Source organism: Petaurus breviceps, unplaced genomic scaffold (assembly GCF_028583685.1).
Source record: "Petaurus breviceps papuanus isolate PSGF00001 unplaced genomic scaffold, PetGlider_PUasm1.0 175, whole genome shotgun sequence".
NCBI lineage: Eukaryota > Metazoa > Chordata > Mammalia > Diprotodontia > Petauridae > Petaurus > Petaurus breviceps.
In genome coordinates, this window is record NW_027185764.1 from 17135700 (window position 1) to 17155961 (window position 20262).

Consider the following 20262-nt stretch of genomic DNA (forward strand, 5'->3'; position numbering starts at 1 on the left):
ATAATCTTAGAGGAAAGGCACCAAGATATGTGGGTTGAGGTGGAGTGAAGAGTTAAAGATGAATTAGAAGTTGTGAATCTGGGTGACTGGAAGGATTCAGAGAGAAAGAGCTAAATTAGGAATTAGAAGTTTGTGGGGAGGGGCGACCAGGTAGCATAGCGAGTAAGAGCACCAGCCCCAGAGTTAAGATGACCTGGGATTGAATCCAGGCTCAGACACTTAGCAACCACCCAGAAACAGCTGGCCGAGTAACCTTGAGCAAGTTACTTAACCCCAATTGCTTAGGGGCAGCCAGGTGGCGCAGTGAGTAAGAGTACCAGTCCCAGAGTCAGGATGACCTGGGATCAAATCCAGGCTCTGATACTTAGCACCACACCCAGAAATAACTGGCCGTGTAACCTTGAGCAAGTTACTTAACCCCAATTGCTTTAAAAAAAAAAAAAGACGTCTGGGGGGAAAGATAAGGCATTCTGTTTTGGACACGGTGAGCCTGAGATGCCTACAGAACATTCAGTTTGAAATTGCTAATAGGCACAAACGTCCAGTTTGTTCAGAATGTCCAGCATGATACCAGACTATATATGAGGAAAGAGACTGAATACATTAGAGACTTTTGAGGAACAGGATTTACATTGCATGTGAGTCCCAGTCACACACACTATTTTGTAACTTCCTACACCATAGAATTGAATCATTTCCTGTCTTAGAAAAATATCATTGAGCCCCTTTATTTAGATTTTCACCTTTGAATCAGCTTGTTTGCAATCATTGGCAGCATTTACTGGGTGTTATAAAAACCCAATTATAAAATGGACAGGAAATGGCATGGGTGTGAAGGATGTTCTTCCAGGCTACTCAACCTTAGGGTTCAGGCTGGATCAGATATTTTCCTCTAGGTTATTGCACCCAGGGGTAGGAGAAGGAAGATAATTGCTGTAGAATTTAGAGCTAGAAGGGACCTTAAGAGATCATCTGTTTTCACCCCCTGGTTTTACAGAGTTCGGAAATGGAGGCCTAGCAAATTTTCGAGATGTTCAAGTAAACACAGCTTATTAATGGATAAACAGAGAGCCAAACCCAAGTGTCCTGACTCCCCCAGCCTTGTGGTTGGTTTGGCTTTTCACTGGTGCACTCCCCAGGAAAGGGAAACCCCTTGTAACCTACTGCAGAATCTTTTCTAAAATGAAAATAGATTCATCAGTGGGCAAATCTGATAGCTGGGTATTTATGGCTGAGAGTAAGTTAGAGGTCCATTCTGTCTGGGACTGGGAACTGAGGGGGGCCCCCCAACATGTAATCAGCCTCTGGTTATTTTTGTCTAATCAAAAAGCTTAAAGCCATCAAGGAGAGAGTCTGCTTGTGGGTATAAGGGTTCTTGGAGCCTGCTAAGTGAAGAGCTCAATCCCAAATGCCTTTCTCTATTCCCTGTAAACCTAGGTAGGTTTGGGTCCCATGTAACTTATCCTTATGGAACAGTATTTTGAGATTCAGTCAGTTCACGAATATTTCTTAAGCATCTGCATAATCTTCCTGCCTGTTTGACTGAGCAAGGAGACAATGCTCTATAAACCAAGAATTCAAAGATTGTGACTCACCACGGGCCAAAATCGATTAGTGTTCTGAGCCAAAGACGCCTCAATTGTCTCTTTGCCCTGGAAATGGCTGGTTTCCACCCCCGACCTGACTTTCTCACTTTTGACCACTGGGTTCTTTGAGTAGAGGCTGTCAGCTTGTTCAGTATACCCAGTGCTTCCTCAGCCTAATGCATTAATAATTTCTCTCCTTCTTGATAAAGGGTTGGTAAAAACCTGACTAAAATGAAACTTGCTCTGTGCCCTTCTCTTATTGCCATTTTATTTTGATGCATCTGTTTAATTTAAACTGATTTTTAGTCTCTGTAATTTATTTAGTCTCTAATAGATGGAAAACAGAGCTTTCCCTGGGAGGTGAATGAAGGCTGTGCATGGTTATTGTCGCACATTTTCTCAGGAGGGTGTAGTAATCAGATTTCATAGTAATAGAATTTTAGAGCAAGAAGAAACATTAAAGATGATGTAGTTGAACACCTTTACTTACAGATGAGGAAACTGAGGCCCAGGGGACCTTGCAAATCATCTTATCCAGCCAGTCCATTTTACAGGTGAGGAAATTGATGTCCAGAGGCAAAGGGATTTTTTCAGGATCACACAGTGAGTTAGTGGTAGAGCTGTGATTACAGACAAGTACTGCTGAATCAGGTCAGTAAATGAAACATTTTAACTCTATGTGTATGCCTCTTCTGGTCCATCTGGGTGGGCCCCACCCATAAAGGAGTAGGCTGGCTACCTGTTTGGTGTCATTTAGGGTGCCTAAAAGGGATTCTCCTATCCAAATGTTTTTTTCTCCCACTGACCTTTTGTTATGCATGTAGTTATCATCTTTGAATGTCTGACTACAGTCTGTCAGTCTGTACCCATTATGGGTCCCTCCTTCATGTCTTGATTCTCACATAAAACATATAGCTTATTGTAAGGGACCAAGCATTGCATTGAGTGTTCTGGATCAACTCATTTTGACACTAAGTAGCTGTGTAACTTTGGGGAAATCTCTTCAGCTCTCTGGGTTTCACTTTCCTTAGCTAGTGACTAGATAGGTGGACTAGATAGATGGCCTCTGAAAGGCCCTTTGAATCACTAACCATCTATGATTCTATATCCTTCCCCTCCCTGTTGCATTGGGCTAGCACAAAAGTAGGAAACTCAAATGGAAGTTAATCCCTGCATGCCACATTGATTTAGAAAACCCAAAATTAATTTTATCTATGTTGTATTGTACTTTGTTTATTGTATTAAACATTTCCCAATTGTATTTGAATCTACTCCTGGTCCTGATAGTTTGACAGTCTGGCCCAGGATACTGAAATACAGATTTTCTGAGATCATAATGCTATCTTCTTCATGAAATTATCCTGTTTCTGATTATTGTATTCTTAATTGTCTGTCTTCTCAAGTAATGGCATGATCAGCAACAGGTGTGAATAGGCAGGAGTTATCCCAAATCAGCTCAGTGTTTTGGTTCAGCCTCCTATGTCTTCTGTAAGAAAATATATAGTCTGTGGTTTATGGCTTGATTGTAGGATCTTTAAAGTTAGAAGAGGGTACCTAGCCCAGCCACATGCATGATGCAGAAATTTTTATCCTTGGGGATGGCTAGGTAACACAGTGAATAGAGCACTGGCCTTGGAGTCAGGAGGACCTGAGTTGAAATGTGGCCTCAGACATGTAACACAAAACTATCCGTGTTGGGGCGGCCAGGTGGCACAGTGAGTAAGAGCACCGGCTCCAGTGTCAGGATGACCTGGAGATCGAATCCCGGGCTCAGACACTCAGAACCACACCCAGAAATAATTGGCCATGTAACCTTGAGCAAGTTACTTAACCCTAATTGCTTAAAAAATTAAAAACAAACAAACAAACAAAAACAACTATTTGTGTGACCTTGGGCAAGTCACTTAACCCCAATTGCCCTACCTTCCCCCTCCAAAAAAAAAAAAAGAAAAGAAAGAAAGAAATCTTTATCCCTAATAGATTGAATCCTGTCCATTCTTTTCTTGAACTCTCCTATTGAGTTGGAGATTACTTCATCACACAACAACCTTTGTTGGATAGTTCTGATAATTAGAAAAATTCTTTCATCTATTGCTCCAAAATCCACCTCATCATTTCCACAGGTTGGACTTAGTTTTGGAATTTTGCAGAATATACCTCTTCCTTCTTAGGAGACTATTGAGGATAATATGGAAAATAGAAGTTGAAGGGGAACAACAGTATTCTCCTTTATTGTACTAGTGGAAGAGAGGCCATAACGAAACTACCCCAGATACAGAACAGAAACACACAGAGCAATCCCATCTCCCCTTTTAGCTGTGTCATGCCGGTCAAGTTAACTTAACTTTGCTGAGCTTCGGCCTTTTCATCCACAAAATGGCAATAGTATGCTCCGCAGGGTGCTTACACCAGATGGGAAGGCTGGCATTTCTGTTGTGTTTTAGGCAACGTGTAAATCTGCCACATTGAAACGAATTGTTGTAGCAAGAACAGCCCTGTAGATATCAGCCAAAAGAAGTCCCCCACTTCACAAATACCACACTTGCTTGAGTGTATGTAAGACAGGTATGCAACGTGGTATTGGGTTCTCTTTCACTTTGCAGCACTGACTTAGCAAAAATAGTCCTTCCTCTCTGAGCTCTCTCAGCCTCGAAGGCATATTTAAGAGTTTCTGGAAGACAGACAGAGCTGGCTGGCCTACATGTTCTCTCACCCCCTCTGACCCATAGCTTTTCTGTTAATCTGAGAAAACCACATTGTCTCCAGCTGCCTCCTCTTGGGAAGCCTGAGTGGATGATTTGGCTGATTTTCTCTAGGATGTTGAGAAAAGACTAAAATTTTTTCCCATCTGTTCAATGACTATTCTACAGACAGATGGACAGCCTCAGCCCCACAAACTCAGTGAAGTTTTACTTTAAGCTACTATGCCAGAATTTCCTAGCTAACCTAGGAAGGAAAGATAAGAGAAACAGAATTGCCCTGTCTTCTGAATTTCCTCTCATGTCCGGACTCTAGGGGTATTCCATTCTCTCTTCCTAAGGAGTTTCTGTCTTGGTCATCTATTCTCATGACGTCATTATCCCTTTACTGTATAGCTGTGGTCTTAAGTCTTTGGTCACTCATGTGACTGGAAAGATGGTGGTGTCCTTAGCAGAAATAGGATACTTGCAAGAGAGTTGGGTAGGTAGGGGAAAGGGATAGGGTTTTTCTTTTGACATCTTGGGTTTGAGATAACGTCAGTCTTGCTTCATGTTTCTCTCAACTCGATTTGAGCAAAGATTGTACATTTATGCTGCCAGTACTCAAGGGGATTCCCAACCTCTTGCATCCTGCTATTTACCTCTGCAGACCTTTGTACTCAATCTCTGCATTGGTTCCTATGCCATATGTATTCTAACCTTGAGTCTATAACTCATTCTAGTCTCCTTGCCTGGGATACTCTTCTACTTCCTCCCCAGCTCAAATTCTGTCTCTCTGATGATAATTTCCCTGACAAATTAGCAGGTATTTCCCAGAGGGTTTTTCTTTTATCATTTCAACTCCTGTTAATATTTATTAGGTCACTCAGTCAACAAACATTTATTAATTTTTTATTTGTAATTAAATGTTATTTTATTTCAGTTATCAAGCATTTATTTTTTTTTCTCCCTCCATTTCCCCCTTTCATGCACTGGAAAAACAAAACAAAGCCCTTGTAACAAATATGTTTAGTCAAGCCAAAGAGATTCCCCAACTGGTCATGTCCAAAAATGTGTGTCTAAGTCTACATATTTAGTCTGTCACCTGTCAGGAGGTGGGTATCATTCTCATCATCACTCTTCCGGGATCAGAGTTGGCCACTGTGTTGAGCAAAGTTCTTAAGTCTTTCAGAATTGTTGTTCTTAACCATGTTATTGTTGTTATGGTGTAAATCATTCCCCTGGTTCTACTCCCTTTACCCTAAATCAGTTCATATAAGTCTTCCCTAGTTTCTCTGAAATTGTCTCTTCGTTTCTGATAGCTCAAAAATATCTCAGCACATTATATCCCATCATTTGCTCAGCCATTCCCGAAGTCCTGGACATCCCTCCATTTTCCAGTTCTTTGCCAGTACTGTATTTGTCCATGTGGAACCTTTTTTTCTTACTTTGATTTCTTTGAGAGTAGGCTTAATTGTGGTAACTCAAAGTGTATGCACAATTTGGTAACTTTTTCTAAAGTTCCAAATAATAAGCATTTATTAAGCAACTGCTACCTGCTAGGCACTGTGCTAAGTTCTGGGGATATAAATACATAAATGCAATAGTCCAAACACTCATAAAGTTTACATTCTCCAGGGCAAGACAACATATACACCCAAAAGTTTATGCAAAGTAATATTTGCAAAATATGTACAAAGTAAATGCAAAGAGATCTCAATAACTCAGTATTTGATAAATCCCAAAATGTAAATTACTTGTGAAAAACCTACCTATTTGACAAAAACCACTAGGAGAATTTGAAAGCAGTCTTATAGAAATTAAGCTTAGACCAACATCTTGGGCCTTATTTCACAATAAATTCAAAATGTATATGTCTGTGGTAATAAAATTAATTCCATAAACCTGTCATTAAATGAGAAGAAAAGCAGATCGTATGCCTTTCACAGCTGTGGGAAGGAGTTATATTCCTAACTGAAAAAACAATAAAGGAAAATTTGTAAAAGATAAAATAAATAATTTTGATTACATAAAATTGAAAAGCTTCTACACAAACAAAATTCATCTAGGATAAGAAGGGAAATAGTTGAATAGAAAAAATATTTTTGTTAAATTTCTCAGATAAAGGTTTTGTGTCCAAGATGTATAGAAAATTAACAAATATATGTATAGATTTATTGTATTTGTGCCTGATATAGAACATATATACTTACATATGCATATATAATAGTGCATAAAATCTATTCTTTATGTGTAACATATAGAATACATTGTATCATACACAACATATTCTATATTTGTGTATATATACATAGATATATATAATGCATATATGCATAAAACAAAAAACCATTCCATAATAGATAAGTGATCAAAGGACATGAGCAGACAGTTCTCAAAAGAATGCAAACTATTGATTGGTTGGTTGGTTGTTGTCCTTTGTTCTTGAGGACCAAAATTACATCACTATGTTGGGGTCAAGGTTGAGTGTGTCTAACTATGGCAGATCAGCCCAAAAGAATTCAGAAACTCAAATCAAACTCAAAAGAATTGCAGACTATTAATAACCATATAAAATTATACTCCAATTCACTAATAGTAAAAGAAATACAAATCAAAACAATCCTGAGGTTTCAACTCATATTCAGCAAAAGTGACCAAAGTATCTCTACCTTTTGACCCAGAGTTTTCACTAGTTGACAGATATTCCAAGGAGGTCATCAGTAAGAAGGAAGTCCCTGTAAGCACCAAAATGTTTATAGGTACTTTTTGTGGTAGCAAAGAACTGGGAAAAATATATGTCCATCTTTGGGGAAATGGCTAAACAAATTGTGGTACGTGAATGAGACTATTACTGTGCTATAAGAAACAGCAAATTTGATGAATGCAGAGTTGGGGAGAGACTTATATAAACTGTTACAGATTGAAGTAAGGAAAGCCCAGGACACAATATACATACACATTAGGTAAAACAATGTAAATGAAAAGAACAATAGCCATAAAATAATGGAAGACACATCTTGCCATATGACAAGGAACAAGCATTTTCTATAAGAAGACAATTCCATTCACACCTTTGTAGAGGCAGATCATTGAGAGTATGTGTAGTTTTAGATTTTTTTCTGTATATCAATTTTGCTGGTTTTTTTCTCCTTCCTTTCTCCCTTCCTACCTTCTTTCCTCCCTTCCTTCCTTCCTATTTAACTTTATTTCATTTTATTTTTTTGCTTTTTGGAGGGTGGGAAGGCAGGGCAATTGGGGTAAAGTGACTTGCCCAAGGTCACATGGCTAGTAAGTTTTGTGTCTGAGGCTGGATTTGAACTTCGGTCCTCCTGACTCCAAGATTATTCACTGTGCCACCTAGCCGCCCCCATTTTAAACTTTAGGATGGCTTTCTGGGAGGATGGAGGGAGAATCTTGCTGAGAAAAATTCAATGTAAAAACAAAATATAATAAAATTATTTTTGAAAATAAATGAAAAGTCAGTTTTACAGGGAAGCACTAGTATCCGTGGAAAGCTTTAGGAGATGACATTTGAGCTGTGTTCTAAAGGAAGCAAAAGGCAAAGATGAGGAAGGAATGCATTATGAGCATAGTGACCCATATCACATCTAGGCAGCTTTGTTCACCTCCTGATAGCTACCTGAATTGCAAACAGAGTGCCCGAGTGGAAAAATCATACCTTGCTTGCACATATAGCCCTTAAAAACTCTGGCTTATAAAGTGATGTATTTCCCACAATAAATATCTAGTGGATGTATAAATTTCATTTCTTCCTTATTCTGCTTTCCCTTTTTTTTCTTCTGTCCAGGCTGTATCCTCCTTTCCTCACCAGGAGGCAGCTACCCTCTTAGCAGTTCACCATAAGGTCACTTGCTAATGCAGAAACAAAAGTTCATGACTTCATACCACTTTGATGCTCATTTCCTCCTTTGCATTTTCTTGTGTGCTGTGTACTTGAAGCAAAGAAGCATTAAGAGCATACTAAAGCTCTGTTTGTACTTTTCTTATAGAGTATAGAATTCATACTCCCTGGCAACATTTCTCCTTTTCCCTCTGTCAAGGGGGGACAATCGATTCCCTGGCATAGCTGTGGCCTCTAAAACCTGAGTCTCTAGTTTCTGAAGGTATTGATGGTGGCACAGGGGCTGAACCCCTATGATAAGGCACCTTTCTAGGCTCAGGTTTGATTCTGCCAAGTGTCAAATCATGTACTCCGTGTGTATGTAGTGATTGATCTCTCTTACTGTCTCTTGCAAAGGCAAAACCATGGTTGTCTTGGTTTGCCAACAATGGAGTTTTCTAGTGTTGCTCACAAAACGATTAGCTGCCTTTGTTTTTAATCAGACCACTTCTGACTGTTTCCACGGGTTATAGTGGTATCTCCAAAGCACAAAAGCTGTAGTAACTTGAGAGACACACTGGAAGTGTCCTCTAGCCTGAATCCCTGTCATTTTCCCCAGTCATGTTTCTGTAAAGTGTCCTCCAGTTCCTTTCAGGCCTGATCTCTGCTCATATCTCTGGCTTGATCCTCTTTTATTAATGAGAGGTGCACTCTCATTAATGCAGAAGAAGGCACATTCTTTTGGACAAGGCCAATATAGGAGTCTGTTTTGCTTGACTATGCATATTTCTTACAAAATTTTTTGTGGGGGGGGGGAAGTGTGGTGGGAAGAGAGAAAATAAAATGCTTGTTAACTAAAAAAAAGTTTAAAAATTAAGTTAGGCAACTGTGTGCTTCCAAGTCTCTCTGATCCCAGCATACTGTATATTGCTAAAAAGTGAGTGTTGGCACTGACCAGTAGTATTCCTGCAGTAGATTTCCTGACTTATTTTGTGAAGGGAAGGGACTGATTGTTTTGATGCCAAGAGATAATGTTTATGAAGATGCTTTCAAAAAGAAGAAATTGTTATACAAACGTAAGTTATTATTTGCTGTTTATATTTCTGTAGTTTCCTCCCCAAACCCAATGATGTTACTGAGTTTTAGGACAAACTTGACAGTGGGTGTGTTTAGGCCAAGGAGGGGAAGGAGGGCAGGTTATAATAGTCCACTAGTCAGTATACCTACCTACTTATAAATTAAAAAACAAACAAACACCTGTGGGTAAAAACTTGATGTACAAGTAAACTAAAATGTTCATTTTCTTCATTGTACAAAGGAATTCATAATATTCCTTCAATCAGTCAGTTCCTTCGTGTATTTAATAGTTCACATGATATACTTCAATATAAGAAGTATTAATTTATAATGAATCAACAGGTATTTACTAGTGAGTACTAGGTGACTAGAGCACAAACAATTAATAATTCCTCTGAAAACAACTGCACAAAAAACCTGAAGTTTCAGACAGTGTGCCTTCCACTTGGGAAGCACTTTAGCAGAGTTAAAAGTCAAGAAAGAAGATGGAAAATGAGCAAGCACCAGAAAAAAATTCTGACCATAGAAAGTTACTATGGTGACAAGGAAGACTGAAACACATACTCAGAAGAAGACAACAAAGTCAAAATTCCAGCATCTAGAGCCTCAAAGAAAAATATGACTTGGTCTCAGGCTATGGAAGAGCTCAAAAAGGATTTTTAAAATCAAGTAAGAGAGGTAGAGGGAAAATTGGGAAGAGAAATGAAAGTGATGCAAGAAAATCATGAAAAAAGAGTCAACAGCTTGGTAAAGGAGACACCAAAAAAAAAAAGTACTGAAGAAAATAACATCTTACCAAACAGAATAGGCCAAATGCTAAAGGACGCACAATAATCCAATGAAGAGAAGAATGCTTTTAAAGCAGAAGTGGCCAATTGGAAAAAGATACACAAAAATTCGCTGAAGAGAAGAACTCCTTAAAAAGTAGGATTGGCCAGATGGAAAATGAGGTACAAAAGCTCACTGAAGAAAATAATTCCTTAAAAGTTAGAATTGGGCAGTTAGAAGCTAATGACTTTATGAGATATCAAGAAACAATAAAAAAAATTTAATGAAGAAAATGTGAAATATCTCATTGGAAAAACAACTGGCCTGGAAAATAGATCCAGGAGAGATAATTTAAGAATTATTGGACTACCTGAATGTCATAATAAAAAAAAGAACCTAGACATATTTCAAGAAATTATCAAGGAAAACTGCTCTGATATTCTAGTACCGGAGGGTAAAATAGAAACTGAAAAAAAAAGATCCACCAATCACCTCCTGAAAGAGATCCCAAAATGAAAAGTCCCAAGAATATTACACCCAAATTCCAGACCTCCCAGATCAAGGAGAAAATACTTCAAGCAGCCAAAAAGAAACATTTCAAATATTGTGAAGCTGTAGTTAGGATAACACAAGATTTAGCAACTTCTACATTAAAGGATTGGAGGGCTTAAAGTATGATATTCTGGAGAGCCAAAGAGCTAGAGTTACAACCAAGGAATCACCTACCCAGCAAAACTGAGTATAAACCTTTAGGGGAAAATGGACATTCAGTGAAATAAAGGACTCCCAAGCATTCCTGATGAAAAGACCACAGCTGAATAGAAAATTTGGCTTTCAAATACAAGATGCAAAAGAAGTATAAAAAGGTAAACAGGAAAAATAAATTATAAGGGATTCAATAAGGTTAAACTGTATTCCTACATGGGGAAATGATTTTTATAACTCCTAAATTTTTTCTCATTCTTAGGGCAGTTAGAAGTAGTATACATAGACAGAAAACAGAGGTATGAGTTGAATGTGATGGTATGATTATCTGAAAAAGAAATTAAGGGATGAGATAGAAAAATTCGGGAAAGGGGAAAGGGAGAGGTAGAGTGGGATAAATTATCTGGCATAAAAGAAGCCTGAAAGAGATTTTACATTGATGGGGAAAATAGAGGAAGCAGGGAGGGGAGCACATGAACCTTACTCTCTTTGGAACTGGCTCAAAGACACAATGATATACACGCTTATTTGGGTGTAGAAATATATTTTTATCATGCAGCAAAGCAGGAAGGGAAGGGGATAAAGGAGGGCAAGGGAATTGATAGAAGGGAGGGTAGTTAGGAGGCAAAAGTCAGAAGCAAAACAGTTTTGAGAATAGACAGGGTAAAAAAAAGAGAGAGTTGGATAAATGGGGGAAATAGGAGGGAAATACATAATTGGTAATCATTGCCACGAAAAAAAAATTTTTACAGTGTCTTTCTGATAAAGACTTCATTTCTCAAACATACGGAAAACTGTCAAAATTATAGAAATTAGAGCCATTCCTCAATTAATAAATAGTCAAAGGATGTGAACATGCAGGTTTCAGACAAAAGTTATCAAATAATCAAAAAAGCAATCATATAAAAATGCTCTAAGTCACTGTTGATGAGAGAAATACAAATTAAAACAGCTCTGAGCTACTACCTCACACTTGTCAGATTGGCTAATATGATAGAAAAGGAAAATGACAGATGTTGGAGATGTGGAAAAATTAAAACATTAATGCTGTTGGTGAGATTGTATACTGATTCACCCATTCTGGAGAGCAATTTGGAACTATGCCCAAAGGGCTAGAAAACCTTTGCATACCCTTTGACCAAGCAATACTACTGATAGGTCTGTATCTCAAAATGATAAAAAATTATAAGGAAGAGGACAGGTGTGTACAAAAATATTTATAGCAATTCTTTTAGTGATGGCAAAGAATTGGAAATTTAGGAGATGTCCATCAATTGGGAAATGGCTGAACAAGTTGTTTTATATGATTGTAATGGTATTCTATTGTGCTTTAAGAAAAGATGATAAGGATGCTCTCAGAAAAACAGGGAAAGACTTAGATGAGCTAATACAAAGTAAAATGACCAAAATCAGGAGAATATTGTACACAGTAACAACAATATCTTATGATCATCTAATATGAATAACTTAGCTATTTTCAGCAATACGATGATCCAAGACAGTTCTCTCAGAGTTATGATGAAAGGTGCTATCTGTCTCCAGAGAAAAAACTAGTGGAGCCTGAATGCAGATCAACTTTTTCTTTAGTTTTAACTTTTTTACTCTTTACTCTTGAGTTTTTACTATTTTCTTTATTTTTCTTGTGGGTTTTTTTTTGTCTTTTCTTTCACAGAATGACTTACATGGAAATGCATTTTTCATGACTACACATGTATAGCCTATTGCAAATTGCCTTCTCAATGGGGAGAGGAGGGAGAGAATTTAGAACTCAAAATTTGAAAAGAAAAAGAATGTTAAAATTGTTTTTACAGGGGCAGCTAGGTGGCACAGTGAATACAGCACTGGCCCTGGAGTCAGGAGGACCTGAGTTCAAATCCAGCCTCATACACTTAACACAAAAACTAGCCGTGTGACCTTGGGCAAGTCACTAACCCCAATTGCCCTCCAAAAAAGCAAAAAAAAAATTGTTTTTACATGTGATTGGGAAAAATAAAATATTAAATAAGAAAAAAAGACATTACAGCAAAAAATAATTCATAGGGTTTCCTTGGCAAAGTCAGTAAAACAGTTGATCACATTGTGCCCAAAGGCAGCAAGAAATGTTATTGCATGAAGTATTTAGGCATCTCTGCTATCCATTCATAATGACACCACAGTCTCAAAATTAGAAGGGACCAACTTGTTTAACCCCCCTGTGTAAAAGAATCCCCTTTACATCATACCTACCTCTTAAGTGAGCGATCTTAACCTTTATTTGAAGCCTTACAGTAAAAGAGAACTCACTACCTCCCAGCAAAATGCACTACATTTTTGGGTAACTCTCATTGTTAGGTTACTTTTCCTTAAGTTAAAATGTATCTTTTTGCAACTTGGACCAGTTCTAATTCTGCCCTTTGGGGCCAATTGGAGCAAGTCTGATGTCTCAATTGAATGGCATTTTCCCCCTTCTCCCCCCCACCCCTTGTCTCTCTAGCACATGTGTAACATAGTGTACATAGAACTTAGTGAGCAGTTAATAAATATTTCTTGAAATGTATCAAAAGATGTGATGAAAGATATGGAAGGAATGAGCATTGTGTGTCTGAGGGATCATATCCATGACATGAAAGCCAGAGAAGGGGCTAGCCTTGGAGTTAGGAAGACTTGGGCTTGAGTTCCTGCTCCTGACATATACTAGCAAGACATTTAACCTCTTGGTGTCCCAGGTATATTGCTAATCTGCACTGATGGAGGGAATTGCCATAACTGGAGTTCCTGCACTGATAAAATCATAATTTGGGACACATACACACACATTTCTTGCAAAAAATAAAGGACAAAAGAACAAAAGAAAATTTTGATTTGCTTTACCTTTCAGTGGTTACGGACTAAAAGCCTTCGTAGTCAATAGGAAGCCCTGTGCTTTTTAATGTTCCTTTTAGTAAGGGGCTTTGACTCTTCTCCCCCCAGAGATCCCCAGACTTCCTTTTCTATGGACACTTTTCTTAGCTGCTGCCCTGCAGAAGCATCATTTGCAGATTTTTTTCATCTGGTGTCTTTTTTTTTTTTTAAATGAAGCTGTTCTGGAAGCAGACTCCATGGACAGTTGTGGCCTCATCTGGATCATACTGGAGGATGTTTAAAAGTATTAGCTCTAGATAGAGGGGAAAGCAGAGGACAGTTTGAGGCTGTCAACAATCCATATTGAAAGCAGAAATAATAACACTGAGGACAGTAGGTGGAAGAATGTTCAGCTAATCCAGAGATTGCCGAGGAGATAACTTTTTTGTGTGTGCTACCACCCACACACACACTCTGCAACAGCTTCTGCCAGCAAGACTAAATTATAGATCAGAGAGGTTGGCTATGTGAGATGGTTTTGAACAGGTGGTCAGTGCCAGCCAGAAGCAGAATTGTGAAGTGGGTGGCTTGACTTTGGTTCCCTCCCATTTCTCCTGTCAATAACCTTTCTCTTCCCCCTGGCCTCTCCTACCCCCATGTGCCTATCCTAAGCCTCTTTCTCACTGTCCAATTGATCTAGACAAATTTTATTAATGGATAATAGTTATATTATATCTGATTATAGTTATATCTGATAATGGTCTGGCCTGTCACCAAGGTCTTTGTATTTTAATAGAGGATGCCTTTCTATCGATTTCTCTTTCTGGGGAAGATGACCTAGAGGACAAGATCAGTTAGACCACTTCATGCTTAAGTACCTTCCCCCATGCCCACCCTGTAACCCCTTCTTTTACCTCTCCAGATAAAGGCATTCCCACAAGAGAGGCACATTCATGCACTGTTGGTTGAGCTATGAAACTGGTCTGCCCAATTTTGAAAGCAATTTGGAATTTTGCCCAAAAAAGTTACAGAACTGTGCATACCCTTTGAGCCATCTATACCACTATTAGGCCTATACCCAAAAGACATTAAAGCAAGAGGAAAAGGATATATGTGTGTATACATACATGCGTATATGTAAACACACATACATATTTATAGCACCAAAGAACTGGAAATGACTGAACAAATTATAGTATATGAATATAATAGAATGCTAATTATTTGTATTCTGAGAAATGATGAAAGGGGCATTTTCAGAAAACTTGGGAAGACTTGTATGAACTGCTCAGCAAAATCAGGAAAATGATTCAAATAACAACAATGCTATAAAGACAATTTATACAGTAAAATCGGTGTAAAGACAAACAATGCTGAAAGCCATATGAATTCTGATCAGTATAGTGACCAAGTATGATTCCAGAGGATCCGTGATAAAGCATGCTATTTCATCTCTTGACAGAGAGGTGATGTCCTCATGACATAGAATATATTTTTATAACTCTCTTCCTCTCTCTCCTCCCCCTTTATACATACACATACATACATACATTTTACACACATTATATATACACACAAACACACATACACATATATCTCCAGTGGGGAGATTTGTTTTGTTTAACTCTGCATATTTGTAATGAGGGTTTTTGTTTTTTTCTTAAATGGGGGTAGGGAGAGAAAGTATCTTAGAAAATAAAGTCATACATTATGACCAGACATCAATGGCCGTGTGATTTTTGTTGCACATGTCATCGTGTTGTCTCTACCTCCCCATTCATCCCCCATCTATGTTTCCTCATTACTGTCTAGGACATTGCTCTCTTCCACTTATCCACAATGATAACCTTGGTGTCATCCCCGACCCCTCACTTACACTGCTCTCATCTATCTGGTCAGTTAGTTGCCAAGTCACTCCTGTACTCTGGTAGCTCCATATTGACTCTAGAATCAAATAGTATTTCATCTTTGTGGCATCCTTTTAACTTTTTTTGTAAGTGTCATAATGCACATGCTTATTAGTGCAGTAGTAAGTAGCTTAGATAGGGATAGGGAATAGACCCATGATCTGATTGTTATTGGAAATTCTCTCTCTCAGTGCAGGCTGGCACTTTCTCTGCAAGTTAGAGCCTTAGATAGTGGCCCAGGCTCATATCCATCATGTGTCAGAGGCTTGATCCCAGCTCTCGGACTTTTAGGTCTGCTCTCTCCCCTGTATCACACTACCTCTAGGCAACTTATAAATAGGCACATGCACACCAATACGCTGCACCATGGTGATTCCTTGGTACTCTCAGTATAGCAGATATAAAGTCATCCACACTTACTTGGCCAGATTGGTGTATGGGTATTTTAAAACCTGGACCTCCCAGGAGCCGAGACTGTTGGGTGCTCTTCCACACTTCTCCAGTTTCCATCTATTTTGGGGCGTATTTACCTTGTAAGCTTTGGCCTTAGCCATTGTAGAGATATAAAAGTCAATGCTTACTGCAGCTATTTTGGACCACGATGAGGTGCCTGCCCTCCGTGGACACTGAGTTCAGGATCTAAAAGTGGATGGTTGTTTGGCTGGGAGACAAGCCTCTTAAGGTCCTGCCCCTGTGGGGTTGCAGCCTCCATGCAATGTTGTGGCAATAAACGCAGCCATGTCAGTAAGGTGATAGCCATTCTCCTTATAAGGCAATTGAAATAAAAGGTCACTGTCATTGTTCATATACTGCAATGGGGATAATAGATAAGGTCATGTATTTTATCGTCTTTATCGCAGATATGTCACAAAGGACCTCAGAAATGGCATTCATTTTACCCCTCGAGTATTGTAGATCCAAAGAGTTTGAGTGACTTACAGCTGTTAAGGAGGAGCCAGGACGTAAACCTAAACTCATGAAACTCCAGACTTGGCACCTCTCACTGACTCGGGTAACACCACTGAGAAAACCTGAGTTCTTTGTCTAGAAGATATCCCTGAAGGGGCTATGAAAGGGGTCCTGGAAAGAGGCTGGTGGCACAGTGGGTAGACCACCAGGTCTTGAGTCAAGAAGATCTCAGTTTGGATGTGGCCTTACACCCTTTACTAATTGTGTGACCCTTCATAAGTCACTGAACCTCAGTTTACCTAAAGTGCTCAGCACAGTGCCTGGCACATAATAAGTTCTGTATAAGTGTCAGCTATTATAATTGTAATCATTGTTATTACTGTTGTTGAAGTATCTTTGGATCCTAAAAATGGGAAGACCTGGGAGCTGAGTAAACTTAAAATTTCCTTCTTGTGTCCTTAGGACACAGCCATCCATCCATGGCAGCTAGGAGGAAGTATGCATGATTCAGATTTGCCATTTGTGCTCAAAATAGGTAATTGTGTAATGAGGCTTAAGGGGAAGAGGACAGCTGTGTTAGGCTAACCTACTTAAAAATATATTTTTAATTAAATTTTTTTCAATCAGCAAAAATCTGCTATCTTTCCCTCCCAGCAAAACCCTCCCCTTCCTAACTGAGAAAGAAAATTAAACAAACCCCCTGTTACAAACATATATAGTCAAGCAAAACAAATTGATTAACCTTCTTTTAGTAAGAGATGGAATGAGGGGGCTCCCTCTCATGATAAGACTTCATTTTTATTTTCTTTTCTCTTATGCTGCTACTTAAATTGAAAGGAGGAAAAGAAGATTAGGCTGATTATATTAGTTTATTAAGCCTTAGCTTCAGTCTAGTCTTTTCTGCTGCCGTTTGGAATAGAATGTTTCTGTTGGGGAATGATTCAGGAGTTGCCGGATACAACCCAACCAGATGGTCACAGCTGCACTGGATTCAGTCATTTTGACTTTTTTTTTTTTTTGGCCCAGAACTACATCAACCACTAAGGTTAAAGCAATTTCACATTTCTTGTTCACTGAGTTCTATGCACTTCCCATTGCCTCCAGGTTACCTGTGTGACTTGAGGATGCACTAGGATGGTTTGACAGGCCCATAGAGAAAATCACTTAACTCTTGGGTATTGCTCAGCCCGGTAAAATTTGAGATACTTAAGGGGAAGGACTGTGTCATTTCTTTTGTCATGTCCTTGGCTCCCAGATCTAGTATTTGTTAATTAATTAATTGATTAATAAATCAGCTATTACTAATAATTAATAAATGCTTGTTGTTTGATCATATAATGGGTATTTTTCATTGGTGTAGTTTTTTTCCAGGCCCTATCAGCAAGTACTTTAAAGTTATTAACATTTCACTAGTTTTTAGTCTCTAGTTTTTGTTACTGGATAACAGATTGGTTTTAGTCAGCCACTAAATATTATTAAATATCGACTATGTGTCAGGCATTGTGCTAAGTTCTGGGGATACAAAGAAAATGGAAAGACAGTCGCTGTCCTCAGAGAGGCCCCGCTTTAATGACCATGCACATAAAGAGAAGCTGGAATTAGGTGACAGAGGCTGCTGCCTCTGGCTGAGGAGTGTGATCAGGTCCTGCAGCTGGGCTGCAAATAATGGGACGGCGGCTCTGGGCTCTGGATTTATACTATACTTATTTGGATATGTGTTATAGCCCCATAGCAGATGTGAGGGCAGAGACTAAAGCTTATCTGAACTTAGTATTTCACTTACCACATAGAACAATAGTTTGCATACATTCGATGCTAAATAAATGATTACTGAATTGAGTTTGTTTTTTATCATGAATGGGAAAAGAGGAACTGGTCCTTTAAGCATTAAAAGATAATGGTTAAATAAACCCAGTATCAGTGGAACTTACTGGAAAGGTCTTGAACAGTTATGAAGTGCATAATCATAATCTACCTGGCTGTTCACCTTGTGCTTGATGCCTCCTCATAGATGGTAGCGGGTTTGAACCCTCCTGTATGCTTCAGGTTCTGTGCAGCCATCTCCTTCCTGTTTGCTTATTGGCTTTCAATTCTTCATCTGTGGCATCGGTTGTCTTAAAAACTTCACTGCATGTTGACCACAAGGGGGGGATGATGTAGCCAATTTTCTGTCATTTATTTTGTCTGTAATTTGAGATGTGATTTAAAAAAAAAACATATCTGTGCTTTAAATATATGTGTAGAAATACATATACATATGTAGGAAAGGATTTCTTAAGTAAATTCAGATGAATATTTTTGGATTTTGCTTTTGGAAGAAATCAGTCATTTTGTTGTGTTGCAACAAATTCAGGATTGGGTTGCAAAGATAAAGTTATTGGCAATACCAAATGTGCATGTGTTCCATTTTTAACCATCTTGGTATTCTTCTCTGGTCTTTTCTGTGTCTTTCTAGGAGTTTTCTTTCTAATATGTCACTGGAGTATTCATCTCTACCTCTTTGACTATTTAAATGTTAAATAAATATTAATTGTCTTGAACAAACGCTAGGCTAGGGAGAGTGCTTCTCTGTAGTTGGGGGCTTGCTCTTGCTGAGCTCCCTTGCCCCACTTAGTGACTAAAGCTGTTATTATTCACTTGGTGGTTGTCCCTTTCCATTCATTTATGTTGCTCCTGGGAATGTACTTTTGTGAAAAGCAGTTTGCTGTGACATGGGACTGCCTCATGGAATTGCCTCAGAGAGTCTGCAGGGAATACTTAGGGAACAAAATGCTGCTTCCCAAACTGGACATTTCACTGGGCTGATCTAAGGTGCTCGTGGCTTGAGGCTGTAGTGAACTAGTGAAGAAAGAGGTCAGGAAGAAAAATGTTAAGGACAACAAGGGCAGTTATCGAATGTAGTCATCAATAGCTAGCACTGTGACTTTTTTTTGAGGGGGTTGTTAGGAAGAACACTAAAACAGGACATCCTGGATCTGTGCACTTCAGTTGTGGGTGATTAAAAGTTGTGGCTCACCCAGAGGGTGATGGAGACATACAGGGTGGGTGTGGGTTAGCTGCAGTGTGTTAACAATGAAGAACCGTGTGGGAGAAGCAGTGCAAAAGATGTCATCAGAGGTAGATTACCAAAAAAGGAGGTGGGCCTGTCAAAAGGGATACAGAATTAGTAGCCAGAGCCTTTGTGCTTCATAGGTGTCTGTGGAAATGACAAGAGAGCTGAAGGAAGAACGTTGGGTGGACCTGCTCTGAAAAACTTATAGAATGACAAGAATTCCATACCACAACAAGGCAATCAGCCTTCCTCTGAGCAGTCACTTAATCTGAGCTTTAGTTTCCTTATTTTATAAAATGTAGGTGAAGAATATTTGCCTTATCTACCTTGTAGGGTTGTGGAGAAGACCAGATTATGTGTGATTCCTCCAACTGTTCCTTTCCTTTTTTGTCATCATCTTTGCCAATTGGTAGGTATAAGGTAGAATATTAGAGTTGTTTTAATTTGCACTTCATTTGCTGCTAGTGATAGGGAATATCTTTATGATTGTTGAGAGATTATGTTTCTTTTGAGGATTATCTGTTGATTGACCATGGTGGTGATTGTTCTTATATATTTGTGTCATTTCCCCATATATCTTGGATATCAGACCTTTATCAAGACAGTTTGTTACAAAAACTTTCCCCCTGTTAATTATTTCTCTTCTAATTCTGACTTTATTTATCTTATTTGTACAAAAGTTTTTCAGTTTTATGTCATCAGGATTGTCCCATGATCCTCTCAAAACTTTTTTGAAAGTTGCATGTGTCATGTATATATATTGGAAGAGGGTGGAGTAGAGGGAAGAGAAAAAATATAGCAGCTTTCTTCAAACTGACCATTGAAGATGCTTGTGGCTTTTCTCACTCCTCTTGGTTGAAGGGAGAGACAGAGAGAGAGAGAGAGAGAGAGAGAGAGAGAGAGAGAGAGAGAGAGA

General features: G+C 38.7%; 1 protein-coding gene across 3 annotated transcripts in view; it reads left to right on the forward strand.

Moving 5' to 3' along the window:
* CUNH7orf50 (chromosome unknown C7orf50 homolog) overlaps nucleotides 1–20262 on the forward strand; it is a 340684-nt gene that overhangs the window by 129764 nt on the left and 190658 nt on the right. Inside the window, exon 1 of one of the 3 annotated variants that reach the window (XM_069084841.1) lies at nucleotides 19491–19755. The exons of the other annotated variants lie outside the window; for them this stretch is intronic. The gene's annotated coding sequence lies outside the window, so the exon portion shown is untranslated. Of the gene's footprint in view, nucleotides 1–19490; nucleotides 19756–20262 lie in introns of those variants that run through there. 3 annotated transcript variants of the gene reach the window in all.